General features: G+C 45.8%; 1 long non-coding RNA gene across 1 annotated transcript in view; it reads right to left on the bottom strand.

Moving 5' to 3' along the window:
• LOC149749751 (uncharacterized) overlaps window positions 1-10,110 on the bottom strand; it is a 180,421-nt gene that overhangs the window by 107,026 nt on the left and 63,285 nt on the right. The gene's annotated exons all lie outside the window — the stretch shown is intronic.

Genomic DNA, 10,110 nt, shown 5'->3' on the forward strand with positions numbered 1-10,110 from the left:
AGGAGTTCTCTGTACACTCTAGATATTAATCCCTTATCAGATATGTGATTTCCAAACATCTCCTCTCATTCTGCGATTGCCCTTTTCCTCTGTTGATAGGGTCTGGATGCACAGATTTTTTAAAATTTTCATGAAGTCCAATTTCTCTATTTTCCTTTTGTTGCCTGTGCCTTCGGTGTCATATTCAAGAAATCATTGCCAAAATCTAATGCCATTAAACTTTGGGGCACTTGTGCTTTTTAAAAGACCTTTTAATGACAAGTTCCCCAGTTTGGGGAGTTCAGAGCCCTGAAACCTAACTATAAGTGTTCCCAATGCAGAAAGTACATAAGAACCAGAGTGCTTAATCAACATTTCTGTTGGCAAGCGAGGTCCCAAGGAGCCTGTGGAAGCACAGCAGAAGTAACATGGAGGAATTTTAGGCATGTTCTCTGCCACCTTAGTTTCCTCCCTCTTTCTCCATATATCCCTCCCATTTTTCATTCCTTCCTTCCTTTCAGATAACATGTCTGGGGAAGGATATGGTGAGGAAAATGCTTTTACCTCACTCCCCTATAACAACACTGACCACCCCATGAGCCTTGGAGAAACAATTTGCCTAATTTGGAGAGAAAAACTCCATTCAAGCCCTGCTGGGATGCACGTTCAAATCTGCGTGACCACAAAACCCACGTTCATGGACCCACTTGCCTCTATTGCTTTTTTAAGCTATAGGAATGCTGGATGAGGAATGTTGTCTGTTATTAACTAGCAAAACACGATCCCCCTTTGAGCCTTCATGTCATTATCTATAAGATGAAAATGGACAAGAACATCTCCAGTGTTACTTTTGAAATTTTCAGTGCTATCTTACATGAAAATAACATGAAGACACAGAAGCAAACCTGCCTTATTCCCCCTTATGCCTTGACTTCTTGGCCTGCAGAGAGGCCTCCAAGACCCTCCTTGGACGATCCAGGGTTCAGCCCAGCACTGAGCTAGACGACCATGGGCTCCCCTTCCGTGAGTGAGTCTTTGCATGACTGTTTTGGGTTTCTTTCCCTAGACTCCCATTTCTTAAACGTTTAACAGGAGAGCCAGTCACAGATCTCCCTTTCACCCGAGGGCTGGCAGGTCACGAGGTCGCCAATATTTGTTTTATGTACTGCTAAGAGATTAAGGGGCAGTATAATTTCAGAGAAAAGTTAGGTTCTCTGGAAGTCAGGAACCCCAGCATCCTGCCCTTAAACACTCGAATGACCTTGAGCAATGAAAGGTCCCCAGACCTTCATTTCTCATCTTCAAATGAGAAGACAAATTGGACAACATCACTGTTTCCTGAAGTGTGGTGTGTACACCGCTGTGGAAAGTAAGCAATAGGTAGAAACAAGTTAGGTGCTTTTATCTTATGTATATATCTATAAATACTTAAATAGCCTCTCAGCTCTACAGTATCTTAGCTATTATTGCTACAGCAAGGCTGAAGTCGGTGACACACACACAAGCAAGACCCAATGCTAGTACATGCGGTGAAGGTATCGCACCTTCAGGAATTGTCCTTTCCACCCAAACTCTCCAAAAAGATTGACACCGATGAAATGGATCGCTATTGTGGATCCTCATGTACCAAATTCCCATGAGCTTTGCTGAGAAGACCTCAGCAGTGCATCAAAGCATCCCTTTGATGCAATGTGAATAAGGTTTAAAAAAGTTATTAATGTGGTTAGTAACTGACTGCAGTTTGGGAAATCCTACACTTGATTTCTTGGTTTCTTCCACGTCTAGCTGTCTTTGACGTGTGACGTGCTTAGACAAAAGTCAGTGTGCTCTCTTCAGGTCAGTCTTAATCTATAACCTGTGTTATACATGTGCCTCATTAAGGACAAATTTCTAGTTCCAGATGGGGAATTTGGAGCGGGCTCTTTTTTCTCTAAATGAATGGGGCTCTACTCCAAGAACACAGACTTCACATATATGGGTATAAACACATACATACACCAGTCAAGTCACTTTCTATCCCTCTATTCACTGTTTAGGCCCTGAAGGTATTGTTTACAGCCGGACACTTGGCTTGCAGGGAAGAATCTCATCCACCTGAGATCTTAGGCCCAGTGCTTCCAATCCCCTCCTCTCTTTCTGTTAAATTTCTGCAAAGGCAGGAAGTACCAGAGTGATGCAGAGGTTGGCTGGAAGGTTGAGAAGAGGCCACAAAGATGTAAGGCTTAGGATGACCCTGAAGAACAGATGGGGTTTGGGCAGTCGGCATGGAAGCTAGAGAAAATTCCAACTGGGCAAGGAAGGAGTGGGCACTATAAATGGGGGACAGGGAAAAGACTGGAACACAGGGTTTGGACTGGGAAGTAAAGAGGATGCTATAAGGCAGGTTCGAGGGGTGGGTTAGAGAGAGCATGATGGCCTGCTAAATCTTTTAAGCTCCACTCTGTGCCACTCACGTGCTACAAAAGGATTTATTTCAGTGTGAGGTAAGATGTAAGTGCTACTTTAAGAATTTAACTGAACCAAAATGACCTGGGGACCAGGATGCCAGTCTACTGTTCTAGGTACCGTTCTCCTGGGGAAAAAAGCCAACGTACAATGGTGCATTTGTCTGTTTGGGCTGCCATAATAGAATACTAGAGACTGGAGGCTTAAACAACAGAAATTTCCTTTCTCGCAGTTCTGGAATTCTGCAGTCTAAAATCAAGATGCCAGCAGAGTTGCTTCCTTCTGAGGCCTCTCTTCCTGGCTTGCAGGCAGCTGCCTTCTCACTGAGTCCTCACATGGTCTTACCTGTGTGTGTGCATGGACAGAGAGAGGCCGCTGATGTCTCTATCTTCTTATAAGGACACGAGTCCAGTCTGATTAGGGCTTCACCATTATGACTTTATTTAACCTTAATTACCTCCTTAAAGACCCTATTTCCTAATACAGTCACATTAGAGGTGAGGGCTTTAACTCAGGAATTGGCGGGGGTGGGGCGTTTCTGCCCTATGTGAGAGGGCTGGGAATGGCACAGAGCACATCCCGCTGAAGGCTGTGCCTGTGCTGCCCTTCCCACCTTTTCCAGTGGTAAGATATAGGCAGAGAGGGAAGAGCGTTCTAGAACAGGCTTCATGACTTGCTTCAGTTCAAACCTATTCAAACCCAAGGACAAGCATTCACTCTTATGGACCAGCACAGCTTACCAGATTTTCAGGGGTTGGGGGAGAGTTTAAAGCCCAAATAAAGTGTTAATTTCTCGTTGGCCGGGGCCACAAGCCGCCCACACAGTGTGGGCAGGTAGCTCCCTCAGCATCCAAACTCCCTCTGTGGGGAAATGAAACCCCCGGGGTCATTTGGAGGAAAGGTGCAGTTTCAATACACCCATACAAAGGGAGTAGAGTCATAAGATTTATTACTTTCAAAAATAGATAACTAATGAGAACCTACTGTATAGCACAGGGAACTCTACTCAATGCTCTGTGGTGGCCTAAATGAGAAAGAAATCTAAAAAGGAGGGGATATACGTACACGTGTAACTGATTCACTCTGCTGTACAGCAGAGACTAACGCAACACTGTAAAGCGGCTGTGCTCCAACAAAAATTAATTAAAAAAAAATGATTTCTTACTTATATATCCCAGAAGCAAAGGGACACAGTGAGCCGGGGGAAGGGCAGTCTTCCACCCCAGGTCACAAGCCAGCAGGAGATAGAGCAGGGTAGCAAGCACCTAGTCCTTACAAGGTGATTGGGGCAGAGGCTACTAACTTTTCACAGGCTTAACTCTAAGTGGTTATTTTTTTTTTAACATCTTTATTGGAGTATAATTGCTTTACAATGGTGTGTTAGTTTCTGCTTTATAACAAAGTGAATCAGTTATACATATACATATGTTCCCATATCTCTTCTCTCTTGCGTCTCCCTCCCGCCCTCCCTATCCCACCCCTCTAGAGGGTCACAAAGCCCCGAGCTGATCTCCCTGTGCTATGCGGCTGCTTCCCACTAGCTAGTTTACGTTTGGTAGTGTATATACGTCCATGCCACTCTCTCACTTTGTCACAGCTTACCCTTCCCCCTCCCCATATCCTCAAGTCCATTCTCTAGTAGGTTTGTGTCTTTATTCCTGTCTTACCCCTACGTTCTTCATGACCTTCTTTTTTTTTCCCTTAGATTCCATATATATGTGTTAGCATACGGTATTTGTTTTTCTCTTTCTGACTTACTTCACACTGTATGACAGACTCTAGGTCCATCCACCTCACTACAAATAACTCAATTTCGTTTCTTTTTATGGCTGAGTAATACTCCATTGTATATATGTGCCACATCTTCTTTATCCATTCATCTGTTGATGGACACTTAGGTTGCTTCCATGTCTTGGCTATTGTAAATAGAGCTGCAATGAACATTTTGGTACATGACTCTTTTTGAATTATGGTTTTCTCAGGGTATATGCCCAGTAGTGGGATTGCTGGGTCGTATGGTAGTTCTATCTGTAGTTTTTTAAGGAACCTCCATACTGTTCTCCATAGTGGCTGTATCAATTTACATTAAAAAATTTTATTTTATACCCGCTTAGCTCTAAATGTTTTTAAACTTTTATTTATTTATGTTTTCTGGCCACACAGTGTGGCATGCAGAACTTCCCTGACCAGGGGTCAAACCCATGCCCGCTGCAGTGGAAGCTCAGAGTCTTAACCACTGGACCACCAGGGAAGCCCACTCAGTGGTTATATTAAAAGGTTCCACCAGGGAAGGCAAAGCAGGAACCTGTGGGGATACCCTAAACCTATCTAAAAGTCCAGACTCTGAACTTTTGGTGTTAGTAGGGTCACCATACTGTAAAATGCCTAGGCAGCCACTCAGAAAAACAAAATCGTTTTCCTCAAAGTTGTTTTCCTCATCACCCCTTTCTAGTTTTGACCCTCTTGCATTATGATCCCAGCTAGGACAGCAGGTGACATGACGCAGCTGCAGGAAGGGCTTGGGGAAAAAAGCTCAGTGAGGGCAGCCTGGAGTGGAGTAAGATAGATCCTGGGTGAAATCCCAGCTTCACCACTAGCTGTGTGACCTTGGGCAAGTGACCTCACCTCTCTGAGCTTCCATTAAAAAAAAATTTCCATTATCAAAAATTTTAAACAGAAAAATAGAAAGAGAATACAATGAACACTTATACATCCGCCCAGATTCAACAAGTCTAAACTCTGCCATATTTGCTTCAACTAAGCCACTTTAAAGTAAATTACAAACGCTAAGGACCATCGTCCCTAAATACTTTAGCATTTGTGTCCAACGAAAGAGAACATTTCCCCCCATAACCACAAAACTATTACGCCTCAATAAAACAGTTCCCTGGGGCTTCCCTGGTGGTCCGGTGGTAAAGAATCCACCTTCCAATGCAGGGGACTCGGGTTCGATCCCTGGTCAGGGAACGAAGATCCCACATGCTGCAGGGCAACTAAGTCCACGTGCCACAACTACTGAGCTCCCACGCCTCAACTAGAGAGCCCGTGTGCCGCAAACTACAAAGCCCACACACCCTGGAACCCACGCGCCACAACTAGGGAGAGAAAATCCGCACGCCACAACTAGAGAGAAGCCCGAGCCCGCACGCTGCAACAAAAGATCCCGCATTGCCACAACTAAGACCTGACGCAGCCAAGAAAATAAATAAATATTAAAAAAACAATTCCCTTATATATATATATTATTTAATATTCTGGCCACATTGAAATTTCCGCAACTGTTCCCAAATTATATTTTACAGATGGTCCATTCACACCAAGATCCAATCAGAGACCTTGCATTGCATTTGGTCATTATGGATCTTAAATCACTGAGTTTCCATTCTGCTCATCTGCAAAATGGGAAAAGAATAATACATACCTCACAGGGTACACAAATTAGACATAATACATGTTAAGGGGTTAGGCTAGTGCATCCAAAAATGTACACTATTATTATTAGCTTCCTTACTGGACTTGCTCTGCTCAAGGCAGCAGTGCATTGGGATGGAGTGTCTTGAGATGTCAGTAGCATGGGCTAGAGATAATGAGGCAACAGGTCCCAGCATCCTCAGGGATGTAGACCCACAAGCTGCATTTTGCCCAGCCCTGGCCTGGGGATGGAGGGAACCAGTCTCACCTTGACCACCTTCAGCACCCCCGATTCCTGGTCCAGCCCATGCTCCCCCTGGAAGCTCTGCTCCCTCAGGAACTGCTCCACAGCCTGCACAGTCTCCAACACCTCTTTTTTCCACTTCTGGCTGGGATGCAGGCAGTGAGCCACGAAGGAGTTCAGCCTGGAAGCTGGGGTGACAAAGAGCTTCGGGGGCACTGCCATCTCTGTCTTGAGAGTACCACTGGTGGCTAGATATATACCCACACACCTACCCAGCTCCTGGCACACACACTCTTCTTTAAGGGGACTCCTCCTCAGCTGACCTCCAGCACCCTGTGGAATAAAGGACCAGAGTGCAGAGGAAACAAGGGGTGTCTGGCTGACCAGGGGATCCTCTTCCTGGAGGCCATTCACTGCAGCTGGGGTATCGAGGGACCCTGGGTGAAACCACATTAACAGGCGGGGCTTTTAGTCACCCTTTCTGCTGTAGGTTTCATTTCTCACCTCTTAATTTTCCTTTTACAACTTGGAAACTGAAACTGGCTTGAGGATGGCTCTGGGAAAGGCAACTCCCCCAGGAGATGGGAGCTGGATGGTATCCACCAATCCCATCCCCACAACCTTGTCACCCAAAACAGGCTCAGTAAGAGCAGGCACTCGCTGGAGGTTGGGCTGAACAGTGGGAATTCTAGGGTTCCGCAGAACAAACTCTGGAATTCCAGTCTGCCCTTTGCCAGACTCTTAACCTCTCTGACCCTCACAGAAATAATCCTTAAAATGGGTTTAAGAATAATACCTACCCCATAGGTTGTGTGGATTAAGCAAGAGACCATTTAGCAGAGAAAACATTAAGTAAATGCAAGTATTGTTATTCGTTCACTGGACATCTATTGAGTGCTGGCTGGGTGCCAGACATTGTGCTAAGAAGACAATGTAAGACGTGGTTCCTGCCCCAGGGGCTCCCAGAGCAGTGGGGGAGACGCAGGAGACACAGAGAGTCCAGTGTCCTGTGTACTAGGAGAAAAGAGGGCACAGAAACTTGGTGGAAATTCAGGCAGAAGAGTTTCTTTGGGGTCACCTGTGGTGTCAGTGAACACCTGCTTGAGATGAGTCTTAAAAGACTGGGAACGCGGCCAGGAGACAGAGGGCACAAGACAGGATAAGGCTGAGAAGTGTGAATCATCCTGGTATGTGCCAGGACTCGGCTGTCAGATCCACGTTGGCATGGAGGGCAGGGAGGGGAGAGGTGAGAGCTGTGCCTGGACAGGTGGGCAGGGATTGAAACTCGGAATGCCATTCATTCATTCATTCAACAAACATTTGTTGTGTGCCTGCTATGTGCCAGGCAGGTGTCCTGGGGATACGGCAGTGAATAGGCAAAATTCTCGGACTGCAGAGAGCTAACCCTCTAATGGTGGAGACAGATAATAAACAGGATAAATAAGTAACATTATAATAATTAAGACGGTGATAAGTGCTAATCAGGAAAATAAAGCAGGGAAAGAGGTTAAAAGATACTGACTACGTGTGTGGGGGGGGTGAGAAGTGGCAATGTTCAGGGGTTCAGTCTCAAGAAAGGTGGCTAGGGAAGGTCTGAAAAGGAGACATTTGAGCAAAGACATGAAGGAGGCGAAGAGTGAGCGGTATGTATGTCAGAGGGAAGAATGAGAGAAAGTGGGACTTCCCTGGTGGTCCAGTGGGTAAGATTCCACTCTCCCAATGCAGGGGGCCCAGGTTCGATCCCCGATCGGGGAACTAAATTCCACACGCATGCCGCAGCTAAGAGTCTGTATGCGGCAACTAAGAAGTCCACACGCCCCAACGAAAGATCCCGTGTGCCGTGACTGAGAGCCGGCTCAGCCAAAAATTAAAAAAAAATAAAATAAATTAAAAAAATTAAAGAAGAATGGGAGAAGGAACAGCAAGTGCAAAGGCCCTGTGGCGGCAGTATGCCTGGTGGGATTGAGGAATAGCAGTGTGACTGGAATGGAATGATCAAAGGGGGAGAGTGGGAGGGGATGAGGTTTGAGTACAAGTGTAGGGGGCAAATTGTGTAGGATCTTGAAGACTACTAAGACTTTGGCTTTTACTCTGATTGAAATGGGGAACCACTGGGGAGTTCCAAGCAGAAGAGGGACATGGATGGACTTTCATTTTAACGGTATCACACTGGCTGTTCGTGGGAAGATTGGATTAAAAGCAGAGGGTGGGGAGTGGAGGTGAGAGCAGAAGCAGGAATTCAGTTAAGAAGCTACTACAACAGTCCAGGCAAGAGATGTGGCGCCTTGGATCAGAATGGTAGCAGTGAAAGGTAGGGAGAAGTGGTATGATTCAATTTTCTTATTATGGAAAATTTCAAACAGGAACAAAAGTAGAATAATACAATGAACCTCCATGTACCATCCCCCATCTTCAACAATTATCAACCTGTAGACAGTTTTTCAAATGTTTATTCAGGTCTTCTGCCCATTTTTATTTTTATTGGCCACCCGGCACGCGGGATCTTAGTTCCCCAACCAGGGATTGAACCCATGCCCCCTGCAGTAGAAGCACAGAGTCCTAACCACTGGACCACCAGGGAAGTCCCAACCTACAGACAATCTTGTTTCAATGATATCTCCATCCACATCTCCCCTCCTGTATTATTTGGAAGTGAATCCCAGACCTCATATCATTTCACTGGCTATATTTTGAGTATAAACAGGTCTTGCTAAAGGATAGAGTGTGATGTGAGAGAAAAATTAGAGTCAAGGACCACTCTAAGGCTTTTGGCCTTAGCACTGGAAGGATGGAATTGTCCTTAACTGAGAAGGGAAAGACTGGGCCAGGGCACAGTGTAGGCATGAAGGTCGGGAGCTCGGCTTTGGAAGCAAACTTGAGTGTCTAGTGAGAGAGATCCAAGTTGGCTAGGGAGTTGCATATTTGAGTCTGGATTTCAGGGACGAAGTCTGGGGTTGAGATACAAATTACCAGCATAGATATATTTAAAGCCATGAGGCTGGATGGGTTCACCAAGGGAGTGAGTATAGAGCAAGACAAGAAAAGGACCAGTGACTGGGCCCTGAAACACTTAATAGTATTAAGTGATTGGGGAGAGGCAAGCATCCGGCAAACAAGAATGCGAAGGAGTAGCCAGGGAGGTGGAAGAAAAATCAGCAGTGTGTTTTGATAGCCAAGTGGAAACATTGTTCTAGGAAAGAGAAAGTGATCCACTGGGTCACATATCAGGTGAATCTGCGCTGACTTTGTCCTGAGGGCAGTGGCAAATCAGAGGAGCGACCAGAGGTGAAATGACCATTCTGGAAAGATTGGTCTGGCTGCTTCTGTGGGGAGGATGGATTGCAGGGGCCAGGGGTAGATATGTAGGGAAACGTGTCAGGACACTGTACAGTGATCCAGGTGAGAGGGAAGGTGACCCGGACTTGGCCGGAGAAGGGATGGGATTCTAGGTCTACCTTGGGGGGAGGGTGAACAGGACTTGGTGACTACAGGTAGGAGGTGAGGGAAAAGACAGGATGGCTATCAGCTCTCTGGCTTGGGTACCTGGGTAATGGATGGAGGGTACTGTTAACAAAGGGAGGAGGATAAAAGGAGGAGTGGGAAGTGGGGAGGTCTACAAGGGTAGCTGTTTAAGCCAGAGAGCTTAAAAAAGTTGTCCACATTGCCTAATGCTTCCGATAAGTTCAGGAATATAGGTCTGAGAAGCACCCAAGAGGCTACTGGTGATCATTGTGGGTGAAATGTAAGGGAGAGCTGGGAGCAGAAGCCAGATTTTAGGTGCGGGGTTGAAGAGTAAGTTGGGTGAGGAGGATGGAGACCAGGAGTGTAGATAACACTTTCAAGAACTTTGTCGTGAAAGGGAGGAGAAAGACCAGGTGTTAGCTGGAGGAAGTGGTGGGGTGGAGGGTGTTTGTTGTCTTAAATACCATTTGGGGGAAAAAAAAAACCCTCAATCATGACACGTTTCAATTTAAACTTTCCAACTGGCTAACCCCAAACGGAAAGAATCACATTTTTAATTACATAAAAGT

Source organism: Delphinapterus leucas, chromosome 3, assembly GCF_059928025.1.
Source record: "Delphinapterus leucas isolate spDelLeu-1000000601 "Yukka" chromosome 3, BTC_Dleu_Yukka2, whole genome shotgun sequence".
Taxonomy (NCBI): Eukaryota; Metazoa; Chordata; class Mammalia; order Artiodactyla; family Monodontidae; genus Delphinapterus; species Delphinapterus leucas.